Source organism: Neovison vison, chromosome 4 (assembly GCF_020171115.1).
Source record: "Neovison vison isolate M4711 chromosome 4, ASM_NN_V1, whole genome shotgun sequence".
Classification (NCBI taxonomy): domain Eukaryota; kingdom Metazoa; phylum Chordata; class Mammalia; order Carnivora; family Mustelidae; genus Neogale; species Neogale vison.
Genome location: NC_058094.1, coordinates 205102325 through 205119846, shown reverse-complemented (window position 1 = coordinate 205119846; position 17522 = coordinate 205102325). Strand labels below are relative to the sequence as shown.

Genomic DNA, 17522 nt, shown 5'->3' with positions numbered 1-17522 from the left:
TTACACATAATAAATCCACTACAATTTTGAAATAGTTTTGCTAATAATGTTAACATGTTTGGCTGATGCATTTTCACATGGGATTTAAGGGAAAATAAAGAATTCCGAGGTGCCACTGCCTGTGTGGCCTGCGTAAGTTCACAGTGCAAGGGAAAGGATTGTGGGAACCAATTGGTTTCTTTGTACATGTAAAATTTCAGATGCCTATTAGCTGTCTAAATTGATTCATGGAAATGGACATACCACATGATCTGGAGTTCCTGGATATTCAGCAATAAAGATATAAATTTGAGAGTCAACAGAATCTAGATGGCATTTAGAGCCACAGGACTAGATGAAATTATCTATGGAAAAAAGAGAAAAGGGCTTAAGTCTGATCCTTGGGGCACAGAGGATGTTTAGAAATCAGGTGTAAAAGGAACCAGAAAAGTAAGATGAGAAGCAGCAGCCACTGAAAAGTGTCATGGAAGCAAAGTCAAGACAGTGGTTCAAGAAAGCTATCATGGTTTATTGTGTCTAATGCTGCTGAGAAATGGAGTAGGATAAAGGTGAAAAGTTACCAATAGGTTGGCAACATGCAAGAACTATTTCACTGGAAAGATCAACAAAACAGGAGAATTTAGGAGCGTGGTTTAATGGCAATTGGGAAGTTACATTGGAATATAGCACAAATGGTTGGAACCAAATGATTTTTAAAAATCTCTTCCAGCTTAGTTATCTGTGATTCCCTATGACTACACCAACTGTTGGGAATATGAAAATATAGGGCCTACAGCTGATGTTCCATGAGAGAGATCTTGGATAGCTGATGCTTCAGTAGAACGCATGCTGATCTCAACTCCAATAAGCCATTTTGCATGGTTCAAAATCTGCGGATGAATTAGGTACAATAAAAAATCAGTAATGTGGAAAATAAAGTGGCACCCCTGGGTTTTCAGTACTAAACTAAAAATGTATGAATGGCACATATAATAAAAGGTAAAAATAAAATTTGTTTGGATTGCTACAAAGCTAATGAAAAACTGGCTTAGGGAAAGAAATGAGGCCATCATGTTTTTTGGTACATGCTAATTCTTAGCAGGAAAATTTCAAAGAGAGAAGGGGAGATTAAGTCACTCCACAATAAAAAGGTAGCCTGATCAAACTGGAAATTTTGCTAAATCCTTGGGAAAACATAAACTTCATAATTAAAAGATGGAATTTCTAGAGGCATCTGGATGGCTCAATGGGTTGGGCTTCTGCCTTTGGCTCAGGTCGTGCTCTCAGGGTCCTGGGATCAAGCCCCGCATTGGGCTCTCTGCTCGGCGGGGAGTCTGCTTCCCCCCCACCCCCCGTCTCTCTGCCTGCTGTTCTGCCTACTTGTGATCTCATTGTCTCTGTGTCAAATAAATAAGTAAAATCTTTTTTAAAAAAAGATGGAAGTTCTACACCCATGACACTAACAAACTGGTTGTTTTCAATGTACAGGAGCTCCCCCCTACTCCACATTTTCACTTTCTGTGGGTTCAGTTACCTACAGTCAAGATGATCCTCCTTCTGACAAGTGGGAAGAAGGTGAGTAGTAGCCTAACATTATCTCATGATGCCTATGTCATTGACCTCATTTCTTATCATGATGTAGGCACTTTATCATCTCACATCATAAGAAGAAAGATAAGTACAGTACAATATGGTATTTTGAGAGGAATACCTAGGTGGCTCAGTAGGTTAAGCTTCTAACTCTTGATTTCAACTCATGATCTCAGGGTTGTGGGATGGAGCACCATGTGGGGCTCTCTGCTCAGCCCACAGTCTGCTTGTTACTCTGCCTCTGCTTCTCCCCTTGCTTGTGCTGCCTTTATATCTCTAAAGTAAATAAATAAAATCTTTTAAAAATATATATTTTGAAAAAGAGAGAGACCACATTCATATAACTCTTATTATATTGTTATAATTGTTCTATATTATTATTATTATTGTTAATATCTTACTATGCCTAATTTACAAATGAAACTTTATCATGGATAGGAAAAAACATGGTATATATAGATTTGGTGTCAGCTGCAGTTTCAGGCATCCATTGGGGGTGTAAAATGGATGCCCTGAGGATAAGGGGGAACTACTGTAGCTCTCAAAAGTGCTTTAACGGAGGCCAAAGTGTTTTTTGGCTTGTGAGACTAAGTGATAAATTGCTTGGCCAGCATGTTCTTCCTCTCCAAACTCATGCAAGCTTTTTGTTACATTTTCAGAGACAGTTGGTTAACAAATCTAGATAATCAAACTAAAAAATACTCTTATTAAAAGTTTAGAGTATTGAAAGCATTGAAAATAACTTGAAAAGTATTCTTTGTTGTGAAATAACTGTAAACCACAAAATATAACTATGGGTCTAAGAACTACAAAGCTTTTTAAATTTTTAATTAGAAAAGCATGATGATTAAAAATGAATTCTCAAGAGAGGTGACTAAAATTTTATTTAGCTATCCTTCAAATTACAGTAAAAAAGTGGTAATTTTTTGAAATTATAAGCAAATAATACTCTTGAGAATGTTAAATTCAATTAACTATTTTTCTTAATTTAGTATATATTTAAGAATCTGGTTTATTGCATCTATCTTAACAACTTTATTGATCCTTGTATAGAAAGAACAATATATTGAGTTATTCTGGTTAAAACATCATTATTGGTAAATAAGTCATTAATAAACGTTTATTATTACCCATGGACAAGCATAGACATGTAACCTGACATACCGACACAGAAGAATTAAATACCTGACTAGAAGTATAAAAAGTAAAAATAGAATGAAATGATTTGCATAAAATGATTTAATATTGAAATACCATATTTTCAGAAAACCTTTTCTGCCTAATTCTGTACCATGAGTCAAAAAAGAATTACCAGTTAAGCTATTGTAATTCATTACCAAAAAGTTTGTTGTTAACATAGTCTTGAATATGAGATGTATAACATTACATCACCCACATATAATGTAATATGTAGTATGATGATTTTCACTATAGGCACTTCTTAATCATTCTCCAAATTCTCCTCTATAGTATCTCTATTTGGTAGTAAAATTCATTCTCACCAATTATTTTAGAAGTCAGTTCTGTTTGTTGATGTCTAATTCAAAGAGAGAAGGACTCCATGCAGTGGTTCTTAATGAGCACACACCGACGAATTACTCACTTGACTTGCAAATAATGGCCCGAGAGAATGATGAAAAGAATGGTAGGAAGAAGTTGTATCCATGATTTGATTGAAGGAAGGTCTTTGTCACAAGTGCATGAGGGAGTTAGCAGGGTGGTTTTCTAACTTGTTCCTTTCTACATTAGAAAAATAAAAGATCTTTGAAGCACATGGGAATATTAACAGTAGTAAGTAAAGGCACATAAAGCCAGCTATGTAAAACACAAGGATACATACCTCTGACATGACCAAGCATGTTAAAACATAATAAATTAAAATCTGAGTTATATTCTACCCAATTGGTAAATTGTGCATAATAATAGTAAACAGCAAGGATTTCGTTGTATAAAATAAAAAAGAAAATCCATGTAAAGCGAACTCAGCACACAGTAAATGTTTAAGAATGGAAGCTCTGGTGAGCAGGTGAGGGGTGCCTGGGTGCCTATGTTGGTTCAGCATCTGCCTTCAGCTCAGGTCATGATTATGAGCCCCCTGTTGGGCTCTCTGCTCAGCCAACAGGAAGTGTGCTTCTCCCTCTCCTCTGCCACTCTGCGTCTGTTCTCTCTCACTCACGCTTGCTCTCAAATAAAAAAATATCTTAAAAAAAAAAAAAAAGAAGGGCATCTTGGTTCTTTCCATAGTTTGGCGACTGTGGCTATTGCTGCTATAAACATTGGGGTACAGATGGCCCTTCTTTTCACGACATCTGTATCTTTGGGGTAAATACCCAGGAGTGCAATTGCATGGTCATAGGGAAGCTCTATTTTTAATTTCTTGAGGAATCTCCACACTGTTCTCCAAAGAGGCTGCACCAACTTGCATTCCCACCAACAGTGTAAGAGGGTTCCCCTTTCTCCACATCCTCTCCAACACATGTTGTTTCCTGTTTTGTTAATTTTGGCCATTCTAACTGGTGTAAGGTGATATCTCAATGTGGTTTTAATTTGAATCTCCCTGAGGGCTAATGATGATGAGCATTTTTTCATGTGTCTGATAGCCATTTGTATGTCTTGATTGGAGAAGTGTCCGTTCATATCTTCTGCCCATTTTTTGATGTGTTTGTCTGTTTCGTGTGGGTTGAGTTTGAGGAATTCATTATAGATCCTGGATATCAACCTTTTGTCTGTACTGTCATTTGCAAATATCTTCTCCCATTCCGTGGGTTGCCTCTTTGTTTTTTTGACTGTTTCCTTTGCTGTGCAGAAGCTTTTGATTTTGATGAAGTCCCAGAAGTTTATTTTCGCTTTTGTTTCCTTTGCCTTTGGAGACGTATCTTGAAAGAAGTTGCTGTGGCTGATATCAAAGAGATTACTGCCTATGTTCTCCTCTAAGATTCTGATGGATTCCTGTCTCACATTGAGGTCTTTTATCCATTTTGAGTTGATCTTTGTGTACGGTGTAAGAGAATGGTCGAGTTTCATTCTTCTACATATAGCTGTCCAGTTTTCCCAGCACCATTTATTGAAGAGACTGTCTTTTTTCCACTGTGTATTTTTTCCTGTTTTGTCAAAGATTAATTGACCATAGAGTTGAGGGTCCATATCAGGGCTCTCTACTCTGTTCCACTGGTCTATGTGTCTGTTTTTATGCCAGGAAGATGTGGTCCATATACACTATGGAGTATTATGCCTCCATCAGAAAGGATGAATACCCAACTTTTGTAGCAACATGGACGGGACTGGAAGAGATTATGCTGAGTGAAATAAGTCAAGCAGAGAGAGTCAATTATCATATGGTTTCACTTATTTGTGGAGCATAACAAATAGCATGGAGGACAAGGGGCGTTAGAGAGGAGTAGGGAATGAAGGGGAGGTGAACCATGAGAGATTATGGACTCTAAAAAACAGTCTGAGGGGTTTGAAGTGGCGGGGGGGTGGGAGGTTGGGGTACCAGGTGGTGGGTATTATAGAGGGCACGGCTTGCATGGAGCACTGGGTGTGGTGAAAAAATAATGAATACTGTTTTTCTGAAAATAAATAAATTGGAAAAAAAAAAAAAAAGAAGGATAATGAAGTCATCTCAAAAGTCTAACCATAAAAAGTTTTTATCTGTTAGGAGTAAATTTCATACTCTTTGACACAGCAATATCCACTTTTTTCTAAAGATTCCTAAAGATTTTCGTACAGAAATTATTAGATATATATGCAATGATTTTCACAGAAGTTAATATGAACAAAGATATTGTTAGCAACCTAAGTCTTAAAAGGGCAATGTTTAAAAAAAAAAAAAAGGCAATGTTTAAATCAATCATGATTCACTATGAATCACAAAACGCTATGAAACTGTTTTAAACAATGTTGAAGAATAATACTGGATGGAAGGATACATTTTTTTAAATAACTTTTTATTTTTTATAAACATGTATTTTTATCCCCAGGGGTACAGGTCTGTGAATCACCAGGTTTACACACTTCACAGCACTCACCAAAGCACATACCCCCCCCAATGTCCATAACCCCACCCCCCTTCTCCCAACCCCCAGGATACATTTTTAATGGCATATTGCTAAATGGTAAAATTCGTACACCAGAGATGATGTAACTAACTATGTTTTGAATATATGTAAATAACATTGATATTACTTATATTTTAAAATTTACATATAAATTATACATACACTCATAATGAAAAATATACACCTAAACTGAACAGTCATGTCTGTGTTATTACTTGTGTCTTTTATTCTTTTTTCTGTTTTTTTTTTCTTTTCTGTGGATTTCCAGTTTTCCATCTGACTCTGCTTTATTTTTATAATGTTAATAATCAAGTGAATGATCTTCTAAAGGACTTTTTCAGAGGTGCTGATAAGACTAGGAGAAGTATTTAGTGAGTACACTGATTTGAATTGAAAATTTAGATTGTAAAGTTTCCTAGAATCATAAATCAAGAATTATGGCCAATGTTGAAATGAATACTGGAATGAATGACTGAGAATCCATAAGGCCAACTTCAAGTATTCTTATAAGCTGCTTTCTAAGAATGACCCACAGAGTCTTCAAGCAGTTTGGGACTGACCCTACTACACTAAATCAAGCGGGTCCTTCTTCAACAAGCTCATTATGAGGTAATCTCAATGATTGCTAATGCCTTAAAATCTGTACAGAATGTGGCCCTCCCTTCACATCCTGAAAAACTGAGAGAGAAAGCGAGCATTAAGAGATCGGCAAATGAGTATGAGAATCCAAGCAGCAGATGGCTCTGGTGGTCTTCAGCAGGTGCTCATTTACATATTTTGGCCATAACTACCCTCGCCTTTCCCCCAGCATGGTAATATGCTCTGGCTTGAATGCACGTTTAGACCAAAAGCTGTGAGATATAGTGAAAGATGTACTGACTATAGAGTCTTACGTTTGATTTATGATCCTGGCTCTTATGCTAAGTATATACACAGTCTTGAACATGTCCCTTGAACTTTGTGAATGCCCCTTATCTCAACCAGATTTGCTGGTCATATTACTCATGCACAGATTAAAAGGAACTAATGGAAAATTTGGCTTAGAAGACTTGGATTCACCATAAGTCACTGCCATTTAAAAACCCCAAATTTGGGAAGAAATAGAATGGTGTAGTGGGCAAAAACACACAAATTGCAGGTCAGATATTTTGGTTGTCTCCTTGTCAATAATAATAGCATGACCTTTAATACACATAATTTCATCCATCCTCAATATCCATGTATAATGTGAGTACAAGAAAGGGAAACGAGACAACAGGAGTTGAGCTATATTATCTTTAAGATCATATTAAACCATAAAATAATTATGCTTTCTTAACGTATAAAATAATTACGTTCAATGAAGTGAGTAATCTGGTAACCTTTTTTCTGGAGAAATGTATGTTCATTCTGAAATTTTAAATGTCACACATTAATAAGAATATATAATATAACATTATTGACATAAAGGCTATGTCTAACAATATCACTGAAACAAAATGATATTTAAGTAGAGGTAATATTAGGTAAAGTTTTGCTAACACACTTTATCTATGAATAGAAAATAATTGATATATCCCCTAGATGTATGTCACCTTTCTCTTTTAATACAAGCTAAATATAAGGGTTCCTTCCTAAATATAACATTTTTCTATACTATTAGTATCATAAACTTTTATTATTATGAGCCTCAGAGATACCAGAAATATTGCCTAATTTAGTCTTTAGGTACCAAAAAAAGTTTTGAGTTAGTAACTTAAAGAAATATTAAAATTTTAAGGAAACAATTTGAACTAGTTTAAAACATGTCTTGTGGAAAGTGATAAGTTGTTTTTTTAATATTCATTGCTATTTATGTAAGATCTTTCAAGTACGGTTACTTCATAATCTGTGCATTATAAAATAAATTAATTATGAAAAAATTCTCCTTGACAAAGTAATAAAATTATCTGCACATATTAAAATGATATAGTAAAATATGTTAATATCACATTAAATAAACTAAAAAAATTAAATGCAAGTTTTATCTGGAGTTCATTCACTTATTGAACAAGGTTTAATTGAGTGTCTGATGTGTATGCAGCATTGCTAAATTAAAGTCTTCAAATAAAATTAGGTGAATACTTACTTGAGAGGAAAATCAGTAATCTAAGTTTCTTTGTATTGTTATTTGGTCTTTGTGATATGCTATCTATCTATATGTAATGGAATCTTCCTATTCCCTGAAAACTTTTGGTTATTTGGAACTTTAGAAAAAAGGAAGCATAGAGAAATTTTATAACTAAAGACCAGCTTAAATGAATAGCATTAGAGATCACAAAGGATCACACCAACCAAATTATTTTCATTCTAGGATGCAGAAAAATAAGCAGGTTTCAAATGTAATATATGTAATTATGAGTATAAATTATGTCATCTCTTAAAAGAATAATATCTTTCAATTTGAATTTTCATAGATTTTGGAGAGAGGATGATAGTGAATCATATTCAAAGGGGAAAAACCTTTTTGCCATAGACTATTTTACTTACTGAGAGAAATGCATTTCCATCCCTGAAAGAGAATAGTGATGAGGTTCAGCAATCTGAACAAGTTATCAAGTTTTCAGGCAAGCATAATACAATATAAGAAAATACAGAAAAAGAAATGCTCAAAAATCTTGCGAACAATCCATTTATTTTACAATGGTTGCTTCAAATCCAAAGAAAATCAAGAGCTTCCCTGTTACTGAGACTTAAATATTTTCTGAAGAACTTACTGTCTAGACTTTTCAGAAACCAACTTTCCAGATACCAATTGAATTGTTTTTTAAGTTTTAAAACTGACATTCAGAAAGATTGGTCAAATCTATCAGAAGTGGTAGTGTTTTTCAATAGTGATATCCAAGTCAACTGTATTCTAGGATTATTCCAAGTTTTCACAGAGCTAGAACAAATAATCCTAAAATTTGTAGGGAACTAGAGAAGACCCCAAGTAATCAAAGCAATCCTTAAAAAGAAAAGCAAAGCTGGAAGCATCACAATTCCAACTTCATGCTATATTACAAAGCTGTAGTCATTGAGACAGTATAGTACTGACATAAAAAGAGACACATAGATCGATGGAACAGAGTAGAAAACCCAGAAATGGACCCACTACTATGTGGTCAACCAATCCTTAGCAAAGCAAGAAAAAATATCTAATGGAAAAAAGATTGTCTCTTCTACAAATACTGTCGGGATAACTGAACAGACACACACAGAAAAAAAATGACCACTTTTTTATACCATACATGGAAATAAAATGAGAATGGATGAAAGATCTAAATGTGAGAAACCACCAAAATACTCAAGGAGAAATAGCCAGCAACCTCTCTGACATCAGCCTTAGCAACTTTTTACTAAACAACTGTCCTGAGGAAAGGGAAACAAAAACAATGAACTATTAGGACCTCACCAAAATAAAAAGCTTCTGCACAGCAAAGGAAACAATCAACAAAACTAAAAGGCAACATATGGAATGAAAGAAGATATTTGCAAATGACATATCTGATAAAGGGCTACTACCAAAAATCCATAAAGAACTTACCAAACTCAAGTCCCCCAAAAAACAAATAGCCCAGTTAAGAAATAGGTAGAAGACATGAAGAGATATGTTTCCAAAGACATACAAATGTCTTGAAAAAGTGCTCAACATCACTTATCAACAGGGAAGTACAAATCAAAATCATGATGAGCTATCACCTCACACCAGTCAGAATGGCTAAGCAGAGGAGATAACAGATTTTGGCAAGGATGTGGAAAAAGGGGAACCCTCTCACACTGTTGGTGGGAATGCAAACTGGTGCAGCCGCTCTGGAAAACAGTATGGAGGTTCCTCAAAAAGTTAAGAATAGAACTACCTTTTGACTCAGCAATTGTACCACTAGGTTTTACCCAAAGGATACAAAAACACCGATTCAAAGGGACACATGCACCCTGATGTTTATAGCGGCATTATCAACAATAACTAAATTTGGAACAATGCCATTTGCAATGATGTGGATAGAGCTAGAGTATAATATGCTAAGCGAAATAAGTTGGTCAGAAAAAGGCAAATACCATATGATTTCACTCATATATGGAGTTTAAGAATCAAAACAGATGAACATAGGGGAAGGAAGATAAAAAATGAAAGAACAGAGATGAAGGCAAACTATAAGAGACTCTTAACCACAGAGAACAAACTGAGGCTTGGTTGCTGGAGGGGAGGTGGGTGGGGGATGTCTAAATGGGTGGTGGGTATTAAGGAAGGCACTTGTGATAAGCACTGGATGTTATATGTAAGTGATGAATCAGCAAATTCTATTCCTGAAACCAATATTATACTCTATGCTAACTAACTAGAATTTAAATAAAAACTTGAAACAAAACAAACCAAAGAAGTCAATTATATTACTTTAGATATAAATGGACTCAATATGCTTATGCATAGTATAGTGAAAGAATGAATTTGATTATCACAGAAATATAAAGTATTTGCCACTAGTTCTCTTAAAAGGCTAGGCTAGGGGGCACCTGGGTCGCTCAGTTAAGTGTCTGTCTTGGGCTCAGGTCATGATCCCAGGGTCCTGGGATTGAGCCCCTTAGAGTTGCTCTAAGGAATACATGTCAATTCAGTTATCTTATTTCTACATCATATTTTGATGCTAGATGAGTAATCTCTGTGGATCTCATGCTAAAAATCAGGTTAATGTAAAGTGAATCAGACTGACTTTGAAGCATTTAGCTAATGTTAACATCCACGCCAAAATTTTATCACAGGATAAGCTCAGTATTACCAAGATTTAAAACAAATATTGATAATCTATCAATATCAATATTGATAATCCCTGCTCTGTGGGAGGCCTGCTTCTCCCTCTTCCACCCCCCCTGCTTGTGTTCCCTCTCTCACTGTGTCTTGCTCTGTCAAATAAATAAATAAAATCTTTAAAAAAAGGTTAGGATGGAATTGATGCATAATTTCATCAAGGGTTGCAAAGGATTTCCATTGATCACTCACCATTCAGTTAAGAGGACTAAGAAGCCACTTTTGACCATCTTTACTCTTGTTGACATTTCATATTTTCTTATTTATTTTTTTCTTCTGGGTTTTAAAATTACTCCTGACTTAAAAAAAATTAAATTAAAAAATAATAAAAAATTAATCCTGGCAGCCAGTTTTAAAACTTCTTTCTTTCATGGGAAAACTTGCAACAGAACTATTTAAAGTAATAGCCAATAATGAAAACATGTATGGCATCATGTAATTGAAAAATAATTTTACAATGAACATTTTCCTTATTGATAGATCATACACTATTTTGTTTCTTAAAATAAGTTGAGATGCATGTAGAACTGAAATGAAGTTGCTTTCATGGTAGTAAGGATTAAGGTGTGCTGAGATAAAGTGGTGCATCTTCCATTTTCACACATATTCAAAAAGTAAAATTGAACTGGTAAATAAGTTTATCGACACAAAAATTAATATTGAAAAAAATATATAAGCCCCAAGATTGGGTAGGGGTATTTCATGAAAGCACATATTTTTGTAATCATTCTCAAGAATGAAAAAGAGAATCAGAGAAAAAAAGAGAGACAAAAAGCACACAAGCATCCAGTGTAACAATTTTTTTTTCCTTCAGAAATAACTTAGATTTCATTTTTGTCCTAAAGAAATAGAAATGTAATATGGAACATTTTACTTTGACAGAACTGACATCTTGAAGACAAAGGCAAAAGGTGACAAGAATTTTAACAAGAGTGAATGAGAGCTCTTTTTATTTTTTTTTTTAAGATTTTATTTATTTACTTGAGAGAGAGAGCAGGAACAAGGGGTGAGGCAGAAAGAGTGAGAAGCAGACTCCCTGCTGATCAGGGAGCCTGCCGTGGGGCTTGATCCCAAGACCCTGGGATCAAGACCTGAGCTGAAGGCAGATGCTTAACCAACTGAGTCACCCAGCACCCCAAGACTCTTTTTAATTTGGAGCTGCACAATGAATCAGGGTGCAAGAACTTATAACTAGAGAAGAGAATGGAGAATAACTTATTTCTCAATAAGTATCTTTCCAAAAACTTTTAGAAATAATGTTCTCTTCTATAGATCACATCTTGTACATCAGCATCACCTTCTTGATGACAGATGGCAAATACCACAAAGGAAGTTTAGGGGCTGGAGAAGAGAATTTAGGCAGAAATAAAGTAAAATCCTCCCAAATATATGACAAGTCTGTAAAAAATAAATAAATAAATAAATAAAAATAATACCCTGCCAGAAATAGATGCCTACACTTTAAATTTCCTTTTTGTTGCTCAATCCATTGGACCATATTCTCTCTCAGGATGTGTTGAATTGAGCAATTCTTATTCACAACGCTAGAAACAAATGGGTATACACTGATTCTGTTTTAAGCCTGAATGGGCGTTAACCGACAGGTAGTTTGATGAAGGCAGTCATATGATGACTCTTTGTAAGAAAATGTTTGACAAGCTGTCAAAACTCTTTTGAAGAAAGAAATAGTGGATAGAGTTGCTCTAAGGAATACATGTCAATTCAGTTATCTTATTTCTACATCATATTTTGATGCTAGATGAGTAATCTCTGTGGATCTCATGCTAAAAATCAGGTTAATGTAAAGTGAATCAGACTGACTTTGAAGCATTTAGCTAATGTTAACATCCACGCCAAAATTTTATCACAGGATAAGCTCAGTATTACCAAGATTTAAAACAAATATTGATAATCTACAAATACAAGTTTATGCCTGATCAAATAATTCAACACAAACACTGTGGTTCAGAGGCTTATGTATCAAATGTCAAAAGTTAGAATCTGAAGAGAAAAGCTGTCAGGGAATAGGGAAAGAAGGGTACTTCTCTGAAAACAGACAAAACCTGCAATCTGTCAACTGAGTAATGAGATCAAGAAAGAGTTGTATAGTTGACATGTTGAGTGGAAGGTGATTAAAAAAAAACTCTATCACTCACTAAAATATTTTTCTGACTTGCCATTTCTCAAGGAATATCATGCAACTAATTTAACTTTCGCATTCTAGGCACTCTGTGATCTCAATGTCACATGACTGTCCTTATTCCTTACATTCCCGACACACCAGACTTCTTACCTAATCTCAACATTTACTGTCTTCAGGCCTTCACTACTTATCCCTTTGAATTCCTCTTTTTCTCTGCCTCTGAATGGTGAAACTTTGTCTAACTTTTTAAACTCTGTTCAAATATTCAAACCCCTTATCTTCTAAGAAAACGCCTCTGATTTTCTGGTGGGAATTATGCTCTCTTGTGTACATACAGATTTTGATTTGACTCTATAATTGATTTCATCACATTCTGCCATAAATTATGGTTAATTTTATACATCTGTCTCTTCCCTATATATAGTCCTAGAGCACAAGGAACTATATTAGTCACTTTGTATCTCATTTATATTTGAAAGGTTTTGTGGAATTTTACTACACTTGATTCTTGAAGAAGATAGGTTTGTACTGCATAAGTCCACATATAGGAAGTTTTCTTTTTTTATATAAATAGAGTACAATACTGTAAATGTATTTTCTCAATAACATTTCTTTTCTCTAGCTTATTTTATTATAAGAATATAGTATGTACTACATATAACTTTAAAAATATGTGTAATTGACTATGTTATTAAAAAGGCTTCCAGTTCACAGTGGGCTATTAGTAGTTTGGGGGGAATCAAGTTATATGGGGATTTTTGACTGCATGGGGGGCGTCAATGCCGCTAATACCCATGTTATTCAAGGGTTAACTGTAAGTGAATTAATTGACAGATAATGTCTCATTTAAATATCCTGTGCAAAACAAAAACAAAACCCAAAACCTCAAAAAGTCTTTGTAGACCTTGATTGCCCATTTTATATAAATTGGGGAAGCATCCTATGGGGTCTTCTGCCAGGGTCTCCTTTGCCATTTGAGCACCCAGGTATTATTCTAATGCAATGACATGTCTTTGAAAAATTCTCATACTTACCCATTTATCTCCTGGTGTTTGACTATAGCTTGATGTATTCATTTCTAATAGTACCACACATTCCTTCTCATTTGGGATAACAGCAGTCTCCAGGCAAAACATCACACTGACTGTACTCTGAAGGCTGCAAGTTAAAGTTGGAGGCATGAAATGTTGACAATAATTTTTATATAAAATTTTAGTACAAATTTTATATAAATTTCATATACTTTATATACTTTTATATAAAATTTTATATACTTTATGTACTTTTATATCTACGTGAAATTTCAGATGCTAGACTAAAATGAGGACTATTTCTTTACCGTGCAATAACTGCAGGGTGTTCCACAATAATATCCCGAAGTTTCCTCTCTAGCAAAAAGGAAATGTGTCTTTGTGTTTACTGATTTAAAAGAAAAATACTATGTTGGAGTTACAGTCCAACATAAACTCAGACCTCACCAGAGCTCTCAGCAGTTAACATCTTCTAACTAAGCCTTGTAATGTTAATATTTTATGAAAAGACTGGCTTAAGTGATCAATATAAGAACTACCTCCGCCAGAAAATCATGTGTTTGCCTGCTCCAGCAATCTTGCGACTCAGCTATTTGTTTTAACATTGTAAGACCTCCATAGGCATCCAGGGAAGAAAGCGTTCCTTAAGACTGAAACTTGTCTTTGTGAGACAAGAACAAAGGAAGTTGAAGTTGGGGAAACAAACAGCTTCAACTTCAGAATTATTCCTTTTCTTTCTCATTCCTCTGGCTCTGTGTCTCTGTTCTCGAGTTAGACTGCCCTTGATCCTTCAATTGATGAAGACTTCTGATCCATCAGTGTTAGAAACCAACCCATCACCTACCTGCTGCTTCAATTTCTTCAGATCTCCCCGATGTTGATTAATACATGAAGCTTAGACCTCCTGCTCTGCTTTGGCTCTTTTATCTACTTACCTGGCCATTGGATACTTCCCTTGCCGGGACATAGCATATCTGTCTGTGTTTGGCTTCCCTCATTAATTACAGTTCCTCAAAGGGCTTCTCTACTCACTGGCTGAAGAGGTAAGCACAAATAACAGTTTTCACCTTCTTAATTTGTCTCAAATACCAGTTGGCCATCAGCTTATTAAAATCATTGAATTTACATTTTTACTGTGAAGAAAGGATCAGGGGGAAGAATGGCTTATCAGTTTTCCAGGGCTGCATAACAAATTACCACAGGATTTCAAAAAACAAATTTACTCTCCCACAATTCTGGAGGCTAGAAGTCCAAAACGAGGGTATTGAAAAGTTTGGTTCCTATTGAGGACTGTGAGGCAGACACTCTGATCCATGATTCTCTCTTAGCTTTTGGTGGTTGCTGACAATCCTCAGTGACCCTGGTTTGTTGAGGTACCCACTCCAAGATGCCTGCTTTATCCTTACATGGTGTTCTCTCCGTGAGTCTGTCTCTATGTCTTCTCTCTTCTTATAAGGACACTATCTGTACTGGATTAAGAGCCTACCCTACTCTAGTATGACTGCATCTTCACTAATTACCTCTGCAAAACCCTCTATTCAAATAAATCACATTCTGAGATAGAAGAAATGAGAATTTCAACATATCTTTTCGGAGAATGCACTTAAATCTATAACAAGTGGTATACGCTGACTGGTCACATTTGATAGCAGAAATTTAGGACTATTCAAAATTATTAGAATTTATGACTTCAGATAAATATACTCCTGCTTCTATAGGTATGGTTCTCTGCCTCAGATTCTTCTCAAAGTCTTTGTCTAATTCATATTAGTGGGGTTTAGGGGTTTTGTTGTTGTTCTTTATTTTGTTTGCGATAACTTCAAATGCTTTCACACTTGTACTATAAACAGATATACATTTCATTCAATAAATATTTACATCTCTATTCATTATAAGATACTGTTACAAAAAATATGTAAGGGCAACTCATTCCTTCAGGGATTTTTTTTTTAAGATTTTATTTATCTATTTATAAATAAATATAAATTTTATTTATTTATTTGAGAGAAAGACAGAGAGAGCTGAGTGAGGAGAAGGTCAGAGAGAGAAGCAGACTCCCTGTGGAGCTGGGAGCCCCATGCGGGACTCGATCCTGAGACTTTGGGATCATGACCTGAGCCAAAGGCAGTCGTCCAACCAACTGAGCCACCCAGGTGTCCCAAGGATGTTTTAATTTAGAAGAAGATTATCTAAATTATAAGGCACTTACTGTACTCAACCTCTTCAAAAAAAAAAAAAGTACAAGCAAGGCATTATAGATTCCAATAGACGTGAAAATGACGTCAGCTGAAGGAATGAGGGAAAGCTTCCTACTAGCACAGTTTTAAGTTTAGGTGTTAAAGGACAAGTTCAGGAGAAAAGCATATATACTGGGTTAGGTAAAAGTATACATCTCTTGTCTACCACCCCGCCCCACTGCCACCACCAAATTCTGAACTTCTTCGATTCCATCATCTTATAATATGAAAACAGATTGATAATAGGCAACATTTCAGGCAGAATAAAATTAAACTTCGAATAAAGAAAGGATGGCAAGGAGAATACATCTCAGTGTGGTTGGATTGGAGCTAAGGGAACTAACCGGAGATGAGACTGGAAAGGTGGGCCAGGTATGACCCAAGGTAGCTGCCAACAGCAACAGCTCAACCTCCTGCTCTCAGGACAGTCTCGATCAGAAATAAGAAATATATAAACATTTCCCAGCCAAAAACCTTGAGTTAAGTTTCAAGTCACCTTTACTACAAGTTCTGCCTGCTTCCTAAGTCCAGTAATGTCATTTGTGTCTGAGTTTGTAAAAATCTAGAAGAGCGCTCTGGGGAATGGGTAGTACCTATGCATTGCTAGTGAAAATTTAAATTGTAGCATGTTTGCAGAGCAATCTTACAACATCTATTACAAATGAAAATTTATAAATTCTCTGCCCAGGAGTTCATCTCTTGAGAATCTATCCTAAAAACATTTAAGAGCTAGTAGATAAAAATCTAGGTAGAAGGATATATGATAACATTGTTAATGGTGAAGAAAAAATTAAAAACAAAAACCCAATATGAATAACCACCATAACAGAAGAATGAGGGATGCCTGGGTGGTTCACTTGGTTAAGCCTCTAACTCTTGATTTTAGCTCAGGTCATAATCCCAGAGTTGTGAGATAGATCCCTGTGTTGGGCCCTGTGCTGGGTGTGGAGTTTGCTTATCCTTCTTCCTCTGCCCCCACCAATGCAAACAAACATTGTTTTGAATGAAACAAAATTATTATTATTATTATTAATGACTTAATTTTGCATGCATTATGCTTTTATTTAATCCAGTTGAGTTGATCTGATTTCACAGTTCTGTTTGTAAAGGATTACTCTATTACTATGAAAGAGAAACAATAAAGTAACAATAAAGGATTTTAAAATTTTGTGAAATTTTAAAATTTTAAAACTTCCTAGTTCATACATGAATATACTATCACCATCTATAAAATTTCAGGTAATTATTGCTCCTATTCCACAGATGAGGACAATAATTAGTGTGTATTTACTCTTCCAGGCTGTTTTTTCCATGTATTCGCAAATACATGTGACAAAGATTGCTGCTGTCATGTATGTTTCCCTTTCTTCCTTTACTGAAGAGCTTCTGGATTCTGGAGTTTTACCTGGATGCCTGGCTGCTCAGACCAAGATTTGGCTTCCCCACCTCCCTTATAGTTTTATTGTGGTCCCGTGACTGGGCAGTGGGATGGGAGTGGAACTTCCAGACTGGGCCCTTAAATAAGGGATCGGGTGTATACTCCTCTTGCTGGCTGAGATTCTAGGGGGTACTTAAGCAGTGTTATGGGAGCTACGGAAGTTGTACGTTGCTGAGGCTGGAGAAACTGGCCTGCCAGCCTTGAACTGTTTTCCTTCTACCCGTTACTTAAGAGCAAAATAA

General features: G+C 35.4%; 1 long non-coding RNA gene across 10 annotated transcripts in view; it reads right to left on the bottom strand.

The window, feature by feature from the left end:
• Positions 1–613: 613 nt before the first annotated feature.
• LOC122905036 overlaps positions 614–17522 on the bottom strand; it is a 39887-nt gene continuing 22978 nt past the window's right edge. For 6 of the 10 annotated variants that reach the window (XR_006384302.1, XR_006384301.1, XR_006384300.1 and 3 more), the window contains 3 exons: positions 14541–14640; positions 13609–13732; positions 2550–3309 (listed from right to left, as the gene is read on the bottom strand). This is a non-coding gene — a long non-coding RNA (uncharacterized LOC122905036). Of the gene's footprint in view, positions 870–2549; positions 3310–4835; positions 4866–5618; positions 7017–8135; positions 8158–11559; positions 11830–13608; positions 13733–14540; positions 14641–17522 lie in introns of those variants that run through there. The other 4 variants (XR_006384304.1, XR_006384303.1, XR_006384307.1 and 1 more) reach the window with 4 other exon arrangements.